We start from the raw sequence: 20,448 nt of genomic DNA, 5'->3' as shown, positions 1-20,448 counted from the left end.
CGTGCTGTCAGTGGATTGAATCAAGGCATGTGTATGGGGGTGGGTTGGGCCATTTCTTTCGTCTGTTTCCTTGCGCTACCTCGCAAACGCGGGAGACAGCGGAAAAAAAAAAAAAAAAAAAAAATCCATACTTGCTTACTTTCATCCATTCCTGACACTATCCGCCCCATGGAAAACAGCATCGCTATTCCCCGCTTCAGCGAGGTAGCACCAGGAAAACTGACAAAAAAAGGCCACATTTGTTCACCCTCAGTCTTTGGCTATCATGTGTAATGCTCCAAAACTACAGCTCCCTATCCACATTCTGGCCCCACAGACCCTTCCATATTCATTTTTTTATATCTTATTTTCATACTTAATCGGTTTCCAGCATCAGCGAGGTAGCACCACGAAACAGACGAAGAATGGCTCATACATATATAGATATAAATCCATACGCAAATACATGGGGTGCATCAGGGGCAAAAAACATCTTTAACCCAATTACTGTGTATTACGGTGTAAACTGAACTTCATATGGTGAGTAAATTAAATCATCAAGTTAGACTATCTCTAAATTAAAAGATGATATCAAATATCAGCAGTTAGTACAGATAGTACCCTGAATCATCAAAGTGATCATCAAGTAATGCAAAGACCACACTGGCTGAAAAATGAAGTAAAATAATTGATAAAGGTAGAAATATCCGTGCCTAAATATGAATAAAATGTTCAAGATACTTGGAAAGATTTTCAAATTAATGATGAGTGCTACAATAATGATGATTAGGAAATGCACTGACAAAATATGCATACAATTATGTTTCTTAAGACATGATTACCAAAATATAAATCATAACTCCTAATAAGTTTACAAATACATACAGAAAGAAAATCATTAATAGAAGAAAATAGGACCCTTCATTTATGATAAGAAGCCAAGAGATCACTACTGAATAAACCCTTCAGTTCATTATCTGTGCATCTCTGTTACCATTGAGATATCCTTTGCTGTAACATTTTGTAATATAAAGATTATATCTTCTTATCTTGATGATGACTTTTCACAAAAGTCATTATCAAAGCCAAACCGTAAATTAATAAAAAAAAGAGACTAAACATATCATCCTTTTCCTTTTTTCATTTCTTTGCTAAAAGATTTTAGGAGAAGCACACCTCCCCTTTATAAATTAATGGCATTTCAGACCTGGTAGGAAAAACATGAAATAGTAAGGTACTGCAGTTATTAGCAGTCTTGGGATGGAAATAGACAGTAAAGAGGCCAAAATTTTGTTGCCAAAAGCTTTACAACAATCATGCGATAAAGCAGTTTGCTGAGTGGTCTTGCTAATGGTGGAAGCATGGAACAAGCTAAATTTTGGAACCAGAAACAGAAGAGAGAAAGAAAATCAAAAAGCAGCAGCATGAAAGTACATAAAATTTGAGGTACAATAAGAGAGCTAATAAACTAAGATTGCTTGGGACACATTGAAAGTAAGAGAGCATAACTCCATTTAAGGCCTTCTTGATATAAATCTATAAATCAAGTCTCTTTAGATCATGTTGCAAAACAAAGTTAAGGAGATGATGAAATGGGAGTATAATGAGTGTTATTATTGAGTAAAAAGGATGACAAGGGAAGGAGAAAATATAGAAAGTTGAGTGAAAAGTTTGCAGAAAATAAGAAACTTTGAGAACTACAGAAAAAAGGAATAGTAAAAGTATCATAACAGAAAGTATAACAGATCTGAGAGCATACCTTTTTACAAAGTCACTAGGGGTGTTAAATCAATGGAAGGAGTACTTCAGAGAAAGAGTATGTTACAGAGATATCATGCATTGTGATGAAGATATGAGGTGGCAAAACTCCAAATAAAGAAAACAATATTTGCAGATGTGCTAAAAGGAGCCATAACCACCTTGAAAATGGTAAAACCCCATTTTGAAAACAAATGTGTTGAAGTGCTGTGGTGGCAGGATAGATGCACATAATATATGAATTCATTGAAAATTAGACAGGAATAGTGATAGTACCTTTATGCAGTCATCTGGCACTCTTTCAAAGGAAAGGTTAGTAAGGCTGAGTGTAGAAATCATTCAATAATTGGCTAACTAAACATTCTAGGGAAAGTAAACTGAAGAATATCTTTTTCCCCTTCTCAATACAAATACTGTAGGAGAAGTGAAAAACAAGGGATTTGGAAAGAATAAAAGATGTGTAAATAAAATCTTCACTCTGGTGTTTATGGACCTCTATGGTGTATCTGTTAGAGTTGTTGACTGGCACATTCATGGGCTCCCCAGGGTTGATTACAAAGGTTTGCATCCTATTTGCAGCAGTCGCTCCAAAGTCAACCCAGCTATTAATCCTCTCCTTGAAGTTGGTCAATAAATTGGGTACCTGGCTTACTGCTGGGTATATGTAGTATGTAAAGCATTAAAGAGATGGCCTTGATTAGGGCATTTAGTTATTTATGCCATTTCAGTGAACATACAGTGTCCACAAAAAGCCTTGTCTACCCCTCCACATGTTTTCAAAGGGGATGTTGCACTTACATTACAATACTTTGTCTTCTCTCCTTTGGAACTGGCAAGGTTTGGAACTGGCAAGGTTCAGAGGTATTCTAGGTCTATGTTTAGGGTCTATAGTTTCTTAATCTGAATGAAGTGACACAATGATTTGGTATTGTAGGAAGCAACCACTCGATTATGTGTTCTAAGCAATCAACGCACCAAGAAATCTCACATATACCTGCATTTTCTTGCTTCCAGGTCAGAATTCAGGCTTTCTTCTCCTTAGAAGGGCTAGAGCCAACCATCTTAAAGTACAAGTGGAAGAAATACAATGCCAGAAATGAAATTTCCAAAATGAAGGCAACAAGGAGGAGTAAATAAAGAAAATCCTTCCCTCAAGATAGCCTGAGGCACACTAAAACATGTCGCTGATGCTCATACCATTAGAATCAATAGTCGTAGTGACTTTCTGTATGATGATTTCACCCTGAAAGTGCTAAGTGCTTGTAACCACAATAAACCTTGTGTATCGTCTCTGAAAATATATTGGGGCCAGACAAATTTGTTGCACATTGTAAAAAAGGTAAATGGGAAAAGAAAATCATACAGCATAAAAAAGAAAGTTATTTGCAGCATTCAATGTCTTGGGACAGGCATTTAATAAAGAGGAATGGAATGCAGCATAGATGGTAATGAAAATTTATGGTGAAGGAGAATTGCTAAATGCAACAAAATCAGTTTACAGAAATAGCAAAACACGTGCAATGGTACCTATGTGAATGTTATGAGAATGTGGGATCAAGAGGGGGCCATGGTATGCCATCTCGATCTTTCAATTTCTATAAGGGAAATGAAAATAATGACAAGAAGAGAAAAGCATTAATCTAGATGGAAAGACCTGTTTGTTGGTAGCTAACTTTATTTTTTTTTTTTGTTTTTTTGTTTTGCTGTCTCCCGCGTTTGCGAGGTAGCGCAAGGAAACAGACGAAAGAAATGGCCCAACCCACCCCCATACACATGTATATACATACGTCCACACACGCAAATATACATACCTACACAGCTCTCCATGGTTCACCCTAGACGCTTCACATGCCCTGATTCAATCCACTGACAGCACGTCAACCCCGGTATACCACATCGCTCCAATTCACTCTATTCCTTGCCCTCCTTTCACCCTCCTGCATGTTCAGGCCCCGATCACACAAAATCTTTTTCACTCCATCTTTCCACATCCAATTTGGTCTCCCTCTTCTCCTCGTTCCCTCCACCTCCGACACATTTATCCTCTTGGTCAATCTTTCCTCACTCATTCTCTCCATGTGCCCGAACCATTTCAAAACACCCTCTTCTGCTCTCTCAACCACGCTCTTTTTATTTCCACACATCTCTCTTACCCTTACGTTACTTACTCGATCAAACCACCTCACACCACACATTGTCCTCAAACATCTCATTTCCAGCACATCCATCCTCCTGCGCACAACTCTATCCATAGCCCACGCCTCGCAACCATACAACATTGTTGGAACCACTATTCCTTCAAACATACCCATCCCATTTTTGCTTTCCGAGATAATGTTCTTGACTTCCACACATTCTTCAAGGCTCCCAGAATTTTCGCCCCCTCCCCTACCCTATGATCCACTTCCGCTTCCATGGTTCCATCCGCTGCCAGATCCACTCCCAGATATCTAAAACACTTCACTTCCTCCAGTTTTTCTCCATTCAAACTCACCTCCCAATTGACTTGACCCTCAACCCTACTGTACCTAATAACCTTGCTCTTATTCACATTTACTCTTAACTTTCTTCTTTCACACACTTTACCAAACTCAGTCACCAGCTTCTGCAGGTTCTCACATGAATCAGCCACCAGCGCTGTATCATCAGCGAACAACAACTGACTCACTTCCCAAGCTCTCTCATCCCCAACAGACTTCATACTTGCCCCTCTTTCCAAAACTCTTGCATTCACCTCCCTAACCACCCCATCCATAAACAAATTAAACAACCATGGAGACATCACACACCCCTGCTGCAAACCTACATTCACTGAGAACCAATCACTTTCCTCTCTTCCTACACGTACACATGCCTTACATCCTCGATAAAAACTTTTCACTGCTTCTAACAACTTGCCTCCCACACCATATATTCTTAATACCTTCCACAGAGCATCTCTATCAACTCTATCCTATGCCTTCTCCAGATCCATAAATGCTACATACAAATCCATTTGCTTTTCTAAGTATTTCTCACATACATTCTTCAAAGCAAACACCTGATCCACACATCCTCTACCACTTCTGAAACCACACTGCTCTTCCCCAATCTGATGCTCTGTACATGCCTTCACCCTCTCAATCAATATCCTCCCATATAATTTACCAGGAATACTCAACAAACTTATACCTCTGTAATTTGAGCACTCACTCTTATCCCCTTTGCCTTTGTACAATGGCACTATGCACGCATTCCGCCAATCCTCAGGCACCTCACCATGAGTCATACATACATTAAATAACCTTACCAACCAGTCAACAATAGAGTCACCCCCTTTTTTAATAAATTCCACTGCAATACCATCCAAACCTGCTGCCTTGCCGGCTTTCATCTTCCGCAAAGCTTTTACTACCTCTTCTCTGTTTACCAAATCATTTTCCCTAACCCTCTCACTTTGCACACCACCTCGACCAAAACACCCTATATCTGCCTACTCTATCATCAAACACATTCAACAAACCTTCAAAATACTCACTCCATCTCCTTCTCACATCACCACTACTTGTTATCACCTCCCCATTTGCGCCCTTCACTGAAGTTCCCATTTGCTCCCTTGTCTTACGCACTTTATTTACCTCCTTCCAGAACATCTTTTTATTCTCCCTAAAATTTAATGATACTCTCTCACCCCAACTCTCATTTGCCCTTTTTTTTCACCTCTTGCACCTTTCTCTTGACCTCCTATCTCTTTCTTTTATACATCTCCCACTCAATTTCATTTTTTCCCTGCAAAAATCGTCCAAATGCCTCTCTCTTCTCTTTCACTAATACTCTTACTTCTTCATCCCACCACTCACTACCCTTTCTAATCAACCCACCTCCCACTCTTCTCATGCCACAAGCATCTTTTGCACAATCCATCACTGATTCCCTAAATACATCCCATTCCTCCCCCACTCCCCTTACTTCCATTGTTCTCACCTTTTTCCATTCTGTACTCAGTCTCTCCTGGTACTTCCTCACACAGGTCTCCTTCCCAAGCTCACTTACTCTCACCACCCTCTTCACCCCAACATTCACTCTTCTTTTCTGAAAACCCATACAAATCTTCACCTTAGCCTCCACAAGATAATGATCAGACATCCCTCCAGTTGCACCTCTCAGCACATTAACATCCAAAAGTCTCTCTTTCGCACGCCTGTCAATTAACACGTAATCCAATAACGCTCTCTGGCCATCTCTCCTACTTACATAAGTATACTTATGTATATCTCGCTTTTTAAACCAGGTATTCCCAATCATCAGTCCTTTTTTATTTGTATATAATTTGGAGTTAATGGTAAAAAGTACAGAAAGTAGGAAATTAGTTTTATACTACGTTAAACAAGGAAGTTAAAGGTACATGATGGTAGGAATAATTTGATGGAAAATGAAGTTACAGAATCTGCATTAACATATAGAATGACTAAAATTAGCGAGTTGAATTGTCTTTAGCATGGGTTGTGAACTGTTGGAGAAAGTTGGAGCTTCTAAGTATATGGCTTCATAACTATACAGACATAGCAATATGGGTAGAGAAATAAAGGATAGAACTGTCAAAGGAAGAAAAGTGAACATATCACAAGGTGAGAATTATGAAGAGGGGAAAATATGACCTTAAAACGATGAAGGAGACAATCTTTCAAAGTTTAAAAGTCTAAACTGACTTAAACATGGAACTGAGCAGACCTCTATACTCAGGGTGAGATAGTTAAAATGTGCTTGCAGTGTTAACAGATGGGGGGCAGTAAGGAATGATCATGTGTACAGGATGTGGGATATCAGAGAGAGGAAAAGAAATGGGCTGTGATGTAATCAAAGTTACTTGCAGTGGCTTGGTCTTGTGAGCAGAACGTATGATAGCAGAGAAAATATGTAAGAGAAAAGGTAGATGGATCAGAGCAAGACAAAGACAACTGAGAATCTGAAAAGGGAAAGTAAGACAATTCATTATGGAAAAGTCCAAAGAATGTGTGATAAGGATGGCGCATGCTAGTGATGCATGTTTAAATAGGACAGCCTGGAGACTTTCCTGCCATGGAGTTACTAGATATAAAGATCATTCATCATTCCTTTTTATCAATAGATCACCTTTTCAGAAGAAAAGAATCTTTAACTGAACAAGATTCCCAGTTCCTTGCATTATATGCTGAGTCTACCTCTAGTTTGGATGCCACACATTACACAAACAGCTATAGTAATAACATGCATCTATATATCTCTCTTGTTCCTTTGTATCATCATTATCTACATTTCCATTTTCGTTGGATGGATGAGACACATAGGAATCTATCCAAAGACCACATTTTTATATCCACTAAAACCTATCTGTGATTATATCTTAAAATGATAAAATCATTAATAATGACCCACACCTAATGTTAATCGACTATGTAGAGTGGCTAATGAAAATCAAATATACTTATTGTGAGTAAGACATTGGTACTTTCTTTTTTCTTGAAGAGACAGATATACTTTTCTGTAAAATCATGTGGAAAGAAGGAACTTGGAGTTCTTATCCATGAAAATTTGAAATGACTTCAGTCTCATCTTCCACTCCATGAAAATAACTTAAAAACATCAAAAAATATAATGCCCCTTTTTAACTTTTTTAGGAATACCACATTTCAAGTAAACAGCACAATTCTGGTCTCCAAATCATTAAAAGGGCCAAGATAAGCTTGAAACCAAATGGTAAAAAAAAAAGGAAATGAAATTAAGGAAAAGGTCACTTGGTACATGAAATGAGATTATTTGCTCTTTAAAAGCAAAGGTTCCATGGTTACACACAAAAATCATGATATAAAATCTTTCATCAACACAGATACACAGTTTGAAGTATACAGGGATCCACTATTCAGAAATGGTAGGCTACAGTTGAACTAAATATTTATAAGAAATCTTTCATCATTAACAATCACTTCTTCAGCAGGTAGCTTACGACATTACAATAGGGTCATTGAAAAATATAATAGATACCAAGAAGTAACTGGCATTCACATCTGAATAAAAATAATCATTTTCCTGTATTATTTCAGCAGAGATTTGTTACCTTTTTGGCCTTTCTGATTGGAATCTGAGCATAAGCACATTCAATCTATTATCATTAACTCAGTTCCCCATTACATGGAATGGATCTAAAGCATAACGCTTCTCAGTTTCATATATTTCCTCAGCCCAAGTCCAGCAAAGTAAAGTGAAACATAAGTATAGAAGTTTATAAGCAAATCTTACTTTTTGGTCTCAACTGAATCAACCTAGCATGTAATCCGAAGATTTCTATTTACACTACTCCTGCAAACAAAATTATTCTTTTGCATATGACCCTATTTCTTTCGTCTGTTTCCTTGCGCTACCTCGCAAACGCGGGAGACAGCAACAAAAAAAAAAAAAAAAAATGACCCCAAGTAATTTCTTTGGCATCTTCATTACTATCTGAATATCTCTTGATCTAATCAAATATTTCAATTCATTTATCCATGTCTTAAATATTCTTTTTATTTGTAAAATGGTGATAAAGTAAAAAGGTAAGAGCAGTATCATCTTATCCTGATGAACTCTCACGTTAAATAAAACAATCAACTCCTAATCCCCAAAATGACCTTCAGTATTGGAGAAGGGTGACCCCAAAGGCGAGCCATCTCCCTTATATGCATAATCTTTGAGGTCATCCTGAGCCATTAGAATATGTACAGAACTCACCCAAGTACCAATAATAGATAGCCTGCTGACCTGTAGTTACTGTTGTAGGCACCATGCAGTAGTACATGTCACTTAACAACTGTCAGTGAGGCACTCTTTCTGTGCTATACAGCAACTTCTGTGGTAATAGTAACTGCTACAATTGAAAATCTCCAACGATTAACACTGTCTTTGCTTCAATCCACTCCTTTCTTGTGGACTAAAAAGGTGGTCCCTGGCACTAGCAGGATAATGTCCTTCATGAACTTGGTCTCACTTTCAAGGGCTGACATCTCACAAGAAGTGACTTGATGTCTTCTACCTGCAAAGTGTTGACATTATGGAAGTGTTTTGAATTGTACACATTCTCTAAATAATGAGCAATGATACAGATAATTATATATAATTTTTTTCTTTTTAATCCTCATCCCACTCTATACAGGGCATTCATCTAACTTCTATTTACTCATCAGTATTAGGCCAGTAGAGATATCATCATTCTAAGAATAATACATAACTTGTTGACTGATTTTTCCTGTAATCATTAGGGCATCAAGATTCCAACAATAATCCACAGAGTTTAGTGACAAGCTAAGGGACTGCTATTTTATGCAGTATCACACTAACATGAGTCACAAAAAAAGATGTATGTTAATCTTATTGACAGAAAAAAATATATTTCCATAAATTTGTGAAAGAAAAAATATTCTAATTTAATCCACTCAAATTGTTCATACATATCCTCTGTATCAATCTTTATGTACATTCATATGTGCCAGAGGTAGAGGGGACAAAAAGTGGCAGACCAAATTGGAGGTGGAAGGATGGAGTGAAAAAGATTTTGAGCAATTGGGGCCTGAACACACAAGAGGCTGAAAGGCGTGCAAGGAATGGAGTGAACTGGAACAATGTGGTATACTGGGATCGATGTGCTGTCAATGGATTAAACCAGGTGCATATGAAGTGTCTTGGGTAAACCATGGAAAGGTCTGTGGAGCCTAGATGTGGATAGGGAGCTGTGGTTTCGATGCATTACACAATGACAGCTAGAGACCGAGTGTGAACGAATGTGGCCTTTTTTGTCTATTTTCCTAGCGCTACCTCGCTGTAGCAGTGGGTAACGATGCTGTCTCCTGTGAGACGGGGTAGTGACAGGATGGATGAAGGCAAGCAAGTATAAATATGTACATGTGTGTATATGTTATATGTCTGTGTATGTATATGTATGTATATTCCTATGAGTCCACGTGCAAAATTGTGATATGTGTATATGTTGAAATGTATATGTGTGTGTGTAGGCATTTATGTAAGTGTATACAAGTGGATGGGGCATTCTTTGTCTGTTTCCTGGCACTAACTTGCTGACACAAGAAATGGCGATCAAGTACAATATAATAAATACAATATATCTGATGCCCATTCCCTCAAGGAACTCCCATCAAGATGTGGCCACGGTAATAGAGCTTCCACTTATCCCTGTCCTTACATGCTTCCCTTTGCATACACCATTCTACACATTCCTCTCACTCCAGTAATCTTCCACCCTATTTGCCCATGTCACATGTGGTCTTCCTCGCACACTAATCCCTTCACTTGTACTACCATACACTCTCTTTGTATACTCCATCTTGCATTTTTCCCACATGCCTATTACATTTTATTCATTCTACCACCCCACCCTTTGCATTACCTGCCTTATCACATCTGTCATGCTTCCCTTCATTTCTTTCTTCATTCCATCTAGTTACACCACATGCTATTCTCAAACAGCTTATTTCCACAGTCTGGATTCTTGAACTCCGTGACTCATTCCATGTCCATGTTTCAACTGCACAGGTCAGGGTTGGGAGGACTATGCTTTCCTTTAATCCTCTCTTCACTTTCATACTTCCACATTTACCTTTCAGTATTCTATTAAGGGACCCAATGACTCTTCTACACTGTACTGCTGTCTCCCTTATATCTTCTTCCACATCACCAAACTTACCCAAGACAGCTCCTAAATACCTAAATTCTCTCACCTCATCCAGTCTTCCTCCCCCTATATCCAAAGCACAAAATAGTACACTTTCATCTTTCACTCTATATGGTTTTACAAACCCTATACTTTCACTCACGTTTTTTTTCAAGCACCATTACTTTACATGCATTCACCTTAAACTGCCTATGCTTACACACATCATAAAACACAAAGATCTGCCAGTCCAATTCACTCTCAACAAACAACACAATATAATCTGCAAACAGGCTTGCCACTAGCATCATTTTCCCCTGGTTTTGATTTCATCTCTCATGTCACTCCATCCATATTATTTTTCATTATACTTAATCGCCATCTGCGATAGTGCAAGGAAACAGACGAGGAATGGCTCAACCCACTCACATACACATGGATATACATACATGCCCACACATAAACATATACATATATATAGATTTCAACATATACATACATATACATACACAGACATATACATATATACACAAGTTCATATTCATAATTGCTGCCTTCACCCATTCCCGTCACCACACTGACACACATGAAATGGCATCGCCCCCCACACACACATACACACTGAGGTAACACCAGGAAGAGATAAAAAAGGCCACATTCATTCATACTCAGCCTCTAGCTGTCATGTGTAATACACTAAAACCACACCTTCCCTTTCCATGATTTACCCTAGATGCTTTACATGCCCTGGTTCAATCCACTGTCACCACATCGACCCCAGTATACCACATCATTCCAATTCACTCTATTCCTTACACGCCTTTCACCCTCCTGTATATTCAGGAACCGATCAATCATTATCTTTTTCACTCCATCCTTCCACCTCCAATTTGGTCTCCCACTTCTCCTTGTTCCCTTCAGTGACACATGTATCCTCTTTGTCAATCTTTCCTCACTCATTGCTTCCATGTGTCCAAACCATTTTAACACACCCTCTTCTGCTCTCTCAACCACAAATCCTTTTATTACCACACATCTCTCTCATCCTTTCATTACTTACTCAATCAAATGATCTCACACCACATATTGTCCTAAAATATTTCATTTCCAACACATCCACCCTCCTCTGCACAACCCTATCCATAGCCCAGACCTTGCAACCGTATAACATTGTTGGAATCACTATTCCTTCAAACATACCAATTTTTGATCTCCGAGATAATGTTCCCGCCTTCCACACATTCTTTAATGCTCCCAGAAACTTCGCCCCCTCCCCCACCCTGTGACGCACTTCCACTTCCATGGTTCCATCCACGGCTAACTCCACTCCCAGATATCTAAAACACTTCACTTCCACCAGTTCTTCTCCATTCAAACTTACTTCCCAACTGACTTGTCCCTCAACCCTACTGAACCTAATAACCTTGCTCTTATTCACATTTACTCTCAGCTTTCTTCTTCCACAAACTTTACCAAACTCAGTCACCAGCTTCTGCAATTTCTCACCCAAATCAGCTACCAGCGCTGTATCATCAGCGAACAACAAATGACGCACTTCCCAAGCCCTCTCATCCACAACAGACTGCATACTCACCCCTCTCTCCAAAACTCTTGCATTCACCTCCCTAACAACCCCATCCATTACAAAATTACACAACCATAGAGACACCACGCACCCCAGTCGCAAACCGATATTCACTGGGAACCACTTTCCTCTCTCTCTCTACTCATACACATGCCTTACATCCTCAATAAAAACTTTTCACTGCTTCTAGCAACTTACTTCCCACATCATATACTCTTAACACCTTGGCTTGTACAAAAGATGCCTGTGGCATGAGAAAGGTGGGAGGTGGGCAAATTAGAAAGAGTAGTGAGAGGTGGGATGAAGAAGTAAGATTGTTATTGAAAGAGACAAGAGAGCCATTTGGATGATTTTTAAAGGGAAAATAGTGCAAATGACTAGGAGATGTATAAAAGAAAGAGGCAGGAGGTCAAGAGAAAGGTGCATCAGATAAAAAAGAGGGCAAATGAACGATGGGGTGAATGAGCATTGTTAAATTTTAAGGAGAATAAAAAGATGTTTTGGAAGGAGGTAAAAAAGGGCATAAGACAAAAGAACAAATGTGAACATCAGTGAAGGGGGCTAATGGGGAAATAATAACAAATAGTGAAGTGAGAAGATGGAAAGAGTATTTTGAAGGTTGGCAGATATAGGGTGTTTTGGTCGAGGTGGTGTGCAAAGTGAGAGGATCGGGGAGAATGGTTTGGTAAACAGAATAGAGGTAGTGAAAGCTTTGTGGAAGATGAAAGCAGCAAGGCGGCAGGTTTGGATGGTACTGCAGTGGAATTTATTAAAAATGGTGGAGACTGTGTTGTTGACAGTTTGGTAAGGATATTCAATGCATGTATGGTTCATGCTGAAGTGCCTGAGAATTGGTGGAAAGCATGCGTTGTGCCACTGTACAAAGGCAAAGGGGATAAGGGTAAGTGTTCAAATTACAGAGGTTAAAGTTTGTTAAGTATTCCTGGGAAATCAAATGTGAGTGTATTGATTGAGAGGGTGAAGGCATGTACAGAGCATCAGATTGGGGAAGAGCAGTGTGGTTTTAAAAGTGGTAGAGGATGTGTGGATCAGGTGTTCGCTTTGAAGAATGTATGTGAGAAATACTTAGAAAAACAGACGGATTTGTAAATAGCATTTATGGATCTGGAGAAGGCATATGATAGAGTTGATAGAGATGCTCTGTGGAGGCAATTAAGAGTATATGGTGTGGGAGGTAAGTTGTTAGAAGCAGTGAAAAGTTTTCATCGAGGATGTAAGGCATGTGTACGAGTAGGAAGAGAAGAAAATAACTGGTTCCTCGTGAATGTTGGTTTGCGGCAGGGAAGCGTGATGTCTATGGTTGTTTAATTTGTTCATGGATGGGGATGTTAGGGAGGTGAATGCAAGAGTTTTGGAGAGAGTGGCAAGTATGCAGTCTGTTGGGGATGAGAGGGCTTGGGAAGTGAGTCAGTTCTTGTTTGCTTATCATACAGCGCTGGTGGCTGATTTGGGTGAGAAACTGCTGAAGCTGGTGACTGAGTTTGGTAAAGTGTGTGAAAGAAGAAAGCAGAGAGTTAATGTGAATAAGAGCAAGGTTATTAGGTTCAGTAGGGTTGAGGGACAAGTCAACTAGGAGGTAAGTTTGAATGGAGAAAACTGGAGGAAGTGAAGTATTTTAGATATCTGGTAGTGGATTTGGCAGCGGATGGAACCATGGAAGCGAAGTGCATTACAGGGTGGGGGAGGGAGCAAACTTTCTGAGAGCGTTGAAGAAAGCGTGGAAGGCAAAAACTTTATCTCAGAGAGCAAAAATGGGTATGTTTGAAGGAATAGTGGTTCCAACAATGTTATATGGTTGCAAAGCATAGGCTATAGATAGAGTTGTGTGGAGGAAGATGGATGTGTTGAAAATGAGATGTTTGAGAACAATATGTGATGTGAGGTGGTTTGATCGAGTAAGTAATGAAAGGGTGAGAGAGATGTGTGGTAATATAAAGAGTGTAGTTGAGAGAGCAGAAGAGGGTGTTTTAGAATGGTTTGGTCACATGGAGAGAATGAGGAAAGATTGACCAAGAGGATATATGTTGCAGAGGTGGAGGGATCAAGGAGACGTGGGAGACCAAATTGGAGGTGGAAGGATGGAGTGAAAACGATTATGAGCGATTGGGGCCTGAACATACAGGAGGGTGAAAGGCATGCAAGGAATAGTGAATTGGAACAATGTGATATACCAGGGTCTATGTGCTGTCAATGAATTGAACCAGGGCATGCGAAACGTCTGAGGTAAACCATCAAAATTTTTGTGGGGCCTGGATGTGGAAAGGGAGCTGTGGTTTCGGTGCATGACACATGACAGCTAGAGACTGAGTGTGAACGAATGTGGCCTTTGTTGTCTTTTCCTAGCGCTAACTGGCACGTGCGCAGGGGGAGGGGGATGCTATTTCATGTGTGGCGGAGTGGTGATGGGAATGGATGAAGGCAGCAAGTATGAATATGTACATGTGTATATATGTATATGTCTGTGTCTGTATATGTATGTATACGTTGAAAAGAGAGATGTGTGGAAATAAAAGGAGCGTGGTTGAGATAGCAGAAGAGGGTGTTTTGAAATGGTTTGGGCACATGGAGAGAATGAGTGAGGAAAGATTGACCAAGAGGATATATGTGTCGGAGGTGGAAGGAACGAGGAGAAGTGGGAGACCAAATTGGAGGTGGAAAGATGGAGTGAAAAAGATTTTGTGTGATCGGGGCCTGAACATGCAGGAGGGTGAAAGGAGGGCAAGGAATAGAGTGAATTGGATCGATGTGGCATACCGGGGTTGACGTACTGTCAGTGGATTGAATCAGGGCATGTGAAGCGTCTGGGGTAAACCATGGAAAGTTGTGTGGGGCCTGGATGTGGAAAGGGAGCTGTGGTTTTGGGCATTATTGCATGACAGCTAGAGACTGAGTGTGAACGAATGGGGCCTTTGTTGTCTTTTCCTAGTGCTACCTCGCAGACATAAGGGGGGAGGGGGATGGTATTCCATGTGTGGCGAGGTGGCGATGGGAATTGAATAAAGGCAGACAGTGTGAATTGTGTGCATGGGTATATATGTATGTGTCTGTGTGTGTATATATATGTGTACACTGAGATGTATAGGTATGTATATTTGCGTGTGTGGATATGTATATACATTGTGTATGGGGGTGGGTTGGGCCATTTCTTTCGTCTGTTTTCTTGCACTACCTCGCAAACGCGGGAGACAGCGACAAAGCAAAATAAAAAAAAAATGCGTTGAAAGTATAGGTATGAATATATGCATGTGTGGGAGTTTATGTATATACATGTGTATGTGGGTGGGTTGGATCATTCTTTCGTCTGTTTCCTTGCACTCCTCGCTAATGCAGAAGACAGGAACAAAGTATAATATATATATTATATACATATTTATATCTATTATACTTTGTTGCTGTCTCCCGCATTAGCAAGGCAGCACAAGGTAACAGACAAAAGAATGGCCCAAACCACCCACATACACATGTATATACATACAAGTCCACACACGCAAATATACATACCAATATATTTCAAAATATACATATATATACATACATAGACACTTTTTTTTCTTTTGGCTTTGTCGCTGTCTCCCGCGTTTGCGAGGTAGCGCAAAGGAAACATACGAAAGAAATGGCCCAACCCACCCCCATACACATGTATATACATACGTCCACACACGCAAATATACATACCTACACAGCTTTCCATGGTTTACCCCAGACGCTTCATATGCCCTGATTCAATCCACTGACAGCACGTCAACCCCGGTATACCACATCGATCCAATTCACTCTATTCCTTGCCCGCCTTTCACCCTCCTGCATGTTCAGGCCCCGATCACACAAAATCTTTTTCACTCCATCTTTCCACCTTCAATTTGGTCTCCCACTTCTCCTCGTTCCCTCCACCTCCGACACATATATCCTCTTGGTCAATCTTTCCTCACTCATTCTCTCCATGTGCCCAAACCATTTCAAAACACCCTCTTCTGCTCTCTCAACCATGCTCTTTTTATTTCCACACATCTCTCTTACCCTTACGCTACTTACTCGATCAAACCACCTCACACCACACATTGTCCTCAAACATCTCATTTCCAGCACATCCATCCTCCTGCGCACAACTCTATCCATAGCCCACGCCTCGCAACCATACAACATTGTTGGAACCACTATTCCTTCAAACATACCCATTTTTGCTCTCCGAGATAATGTTCTCGACTTCCACACATTCTTCAAGGCTCCCAGGATTTTCGCCCCCTCCCCCACCCTATGATCGACTTCCGCTTCCATGGTTCCATCCACTGCCAGATCCACTCCCAGATATCTAAAACACTTTACTTCCTCCAGTTTTTCTCCATTCAAACTTACCTCCCAATTGACTTGACCCTAAACCCTACTGTACCTAATAACCTTCCTCTTAATCACATTTACTCTTAACTTTTTTCTTTCACACACTTTACCAAACTCAGTCACCAGCTTCTGCAGTTTCTCACATGAATCAGCCACCAGCGCTGTATCATCAGCGAACAACAACTGACTCACTTTCCCAAGCTCTCTCATCCACAACAGACTTCATACTTGCCCCTCTGTCCAAAACTCTTGCATTCACCTCCCTAACAACTCCATCCATAAACAAATTAAACAACCATGGAGACATCACACACCCCTGCCGCAAAGCTACATTCACTGAGAACCAATCACTTTCCTCTCTTCCTACATGTACACATGCCTTACATCCTCGATAAAAACTTTTCACTGCTTCTAACAACTTGCCTCCCACATCATATATTCTTAATACCTTCCACAGAGCATCTCTATCAACTCTATCATATGCCTTCTCCAGATCCATAAATGCTACATACAAATCCATTTGCTTTTCTAAGTATTTCTCACATACATTCTTCAAAGCAAACACCTGATCCACACATCCTCTACCACTTCCGAAACCACACTGCTCTCCCCCAATCTGATGCTCTGTACATGCCTTCACCCTCACAATCAATACCCTCCCATATAATTTACCAGGAATACTCAACAAACTTATACCTCTGTAATTTGAGCACTCACTCTTATCCCCTTTGCCTTTGTACAATGGCACTATGCACGCATTCCGCCAATCCTCAGGCACCTCACCATGAGTCATACATACATTAAATAACCTTACCAACCAGTCAATAATACAGTCACCCCCTTTTTTAATAAATTCTACTGCAATACCATCCAAACCTGCTGCCTTGCCGGCTTTCATCTTCCACAAAGCTTTTACTACCTCTTCTCTGTTTACCAAATCATTTTCCCTAACCCTCTCACTTTGCACACCACCTCGACCAAAACACCCTATATCTGCCACTCTATCATCAAACACATTCAACAAACCTTCAAAATACTCACTCCATCTCCTTCTCACATCACCACTACTTGTTATCACCTCCCCATTTGCGCCCTTCACTGAAGTTCCCATTTGCTCCCTCGTCTTATGCATAGACATATACATATATAAACATGTACATAATTCATACTTGCTGCCTTTATTCATTCCCATCGCCACCCCGCTACACATCAAATGACAATCCCTCCCCCCGCATGCACACAAGGTAGCGCTAGGAAAAGACCACAAAGGCCACATTCGTTCACATTCAGTCTGTAGCTGTCATGTATAATGCACCGAAACCATAGCTCTCTTTCCACATCCAGGCCCCACACTCAATTTGTCTCCCACTCTCATCGTTCCCTCCACCTCCGACACATATATCCTCTTGGTCAATCTTTCCTCACTCATTCTCTCCATGTGCCCAAACCATTTCAAAACACCCTCTTCTGCTCTCTCAACCATGCTCTTTTTATTTCCACACATCTCTCTTACCCTTACGCTACTTACTTGATCAAACCACCTCACACCACACATTGTCCTCAAACATCTCATTTCCAGCACATCCATCCTCCTGCGCACAACTCTATCCATAGCCCACGCCTCGCAACCATACAACATTGTTGGAACCACTATTCCTTCAAACATACCCATTTTTGCTCTCCGAGATAATGTTCTCAACTTCCACACATTCTTCAAGGCTCCCAGGATTTTCGCCCCCTCCCCCACCCTATGATCCACTTCCGCTTCCATGGTTCCATCCACTGCCAGATCCACTCCCAGATATCTAAAACACTTTACTTCCTCCAGTTTTTCTCCATTCAAACTTACCTCCCAATTGAATTGACCCTCAACCCTACTGTACCTAATAACCTTCCTCTTATTCACATTTACTCTTAACTTTCTTCTTTCACACACTTTACCAAACTCAGTCACCAGCTTCTGCAGTTTCTCACATGAATCAGCCACCAGCGCTGTATCATCAGCGAACAACAACTGACTCACTTTCCCAAGCTCTCTCATCCACAACAGACTTCATACTTGCCCCTCTGTCCAAAACTCTTGCATTCACCTCCCTAACAACTCCATCCATAAACAAATTAAACAACCATGGAGACATCACACACCCCTGCCGCAAACCCATATTCACTGAGAACCAATCACTTTCCTCTCTTCCTACATGTACACATGCCTTACATCCTCGATAAAAACTTTTCACTGCTTCTAACAACTTGCCTCCCACATCATATATTCTTAATACCTTCCACAGAGCATCTCTATCAACTCTATCATATGCCTTCTCCAGATCCATAAATGCTACATACAAATCCATTTGCTTTTCTAAGTATTTCTCACATACATTCTTCAAAGCAAACACCTGATCCATACATCCTCTACCACTTCCGAAACCACACTGCTCTCCCCCAATCTGATGCTCTGTACATGCCTTCACCCTCACAATCAATACCCTCCCATATAATTTACCAGGAATACTCAACAAACTTATACCTCTGTAATTTGAGCACTCACTCTTATCCCCTTTGCCTTTGTACAATGGCACTATGCACGCATTCCGCCAATCCTCAGGCACCTCACCATGAGTCATACATACATTAAATAACCTTACCAACCAGTCAATAATACAGTCACCCCCTTTTTTAATAAATTCAACTGCAATACCATCCAAACCTGCTGCCTTGCCGGCTTTCATCTTCCACAAAGCTTTTACTACCTCTTCTCTGTTTACCAAATCATTTTCCCTAACCCTGTCACTTTGCACACCACCTCGACCAAAACACCCTATATCTGCCACTCTATCATCAAACACATTCAACAAACCTTCAAAATACTCACTCCATCTCCTTCTCACATCACCACTACTTGTTATCACCTCCCCATTTGCGCCCTTCACTGAAGTTCCCATTTGCTCCCTCGTCTTACGCATAGACATATACATATATAAACATGTACATAATTCATACTTGCTGCCTTTATTCATTCCCATCGCCACCCTGCTACACATCAAATGACAATCCCTCCCCCGCATGCACACAAGGTAGCGCTAGGAAAAGACCACAAAGGCCACATTCGTTCACATTCAGTCTCTAGCTGTCATGTATAATGCACCGAAACCACAGCTCTCTTTCCACATCCAGGCCCCACAAAACTTTCTATGGTTTACCCCAGACGCTTCACATGCCCTGGTTCAATCCATTGACAGCATGTCAACCCCGGTATACCACATCATTCCAATTCACTCTATTCCTTGCACGCCTTTCGCCCTCCTGCATGTTCAGGCCCCGATCACTCAAAATCTTTTTCACTCCATCTTTCCACCTCCAATTTGGTCTCCCACTTCTCCTCGTTCCCTCCACCTCTGACACATATATCCTCTTTGTCAATCTTTCCTCAGTCATTCTCTCCATGTGACCAAACCATTTCAAAACACCCTCTTCTGCTCTCTCAACCACACTCTTTTTATTACCACACATCTCTCTTACCTTTTCATTACTTAATCAAACCACCTCACACCACATATTGTCCTCAAACATTTCAATTCCAATGCATCCACCCTCCCCCACACAACCCTATCTATAGCCCACACCTCACAACCATATAACATTGTTGGAACCACTATTCCTTCAAACATACCTATTTTTGCTTTCCAAGATAATGTTCTCACCTTACACACATTTTACAACACTCCCAGAACTTTCCCCCCTCCCCCACCCAGTGACTCACTTCCACTTCCATGGTTCCATCCGCTGCCAGATCCACTCCCAGATATCTAAAACACTTCACTTCCTCCAGTTTTTCTCCATTCAAACTTACCTCCAAATTGACTTGTCCCTCAACACTACTGTACCTAATAACCTTGCTCTTATTCACATTTACTCTCAGCTTTCTTCTTTCACATACTTTACCAAACTCAGTCACCAGCTTATGCAGTTTCTCACAAGAATCAGCCACCAGCACTGTATCATCAACGAACAACAACTGACTCACTTCCCAAGCCTTCTCATCCACAACAGACTGCATACTTGCACCTCTCTCCAAAACTCTTGCATTCACCTCCCTAACAACCCCATCCATAAA

The 20,448-nt window shown here is 40.6% G+C and overlaps 1 long non-coding RNA gene across 1 annotated transcript in view; it reads right to left on the bottom strand.

Moving 5' to 3' along the window:
• The window catches only part of LOC139746292 (uncharacterized), an 83,108-nt gene that overhangs the window by 42,816 nt on the left and 19,844 nt on the right, over nt 1-20,448 (bottom strand). Inside the window, exon 3 of the long non-coding RNA XR_011712131.1 lies at nt 8,491-8,761. This is a non-coding gene — a long non-coding RNA (uncharacterized lncRNA). The remainder of the gene's footprint in view (nt 1-8,490; nt 8,762-20,448) is intronic.

The sequence above is a fragment of the Panulirus ornatus genome, chromosome 64, assembly GCF_036320965.1.
Source record: "Panulirus ornatus isolate Po-2019 chromosome 64, ASM3632096v1, whole genome shotgun sequence".
NCBI lineage: Eukaryota > Metazoa > Arthropoda > Malacostraca > Decapoda > Palinuridae > Panulirus > Panulirus ornatus.
This window is presented reverse-complemented; position numbering and strand designations above follow the sequence as displayed.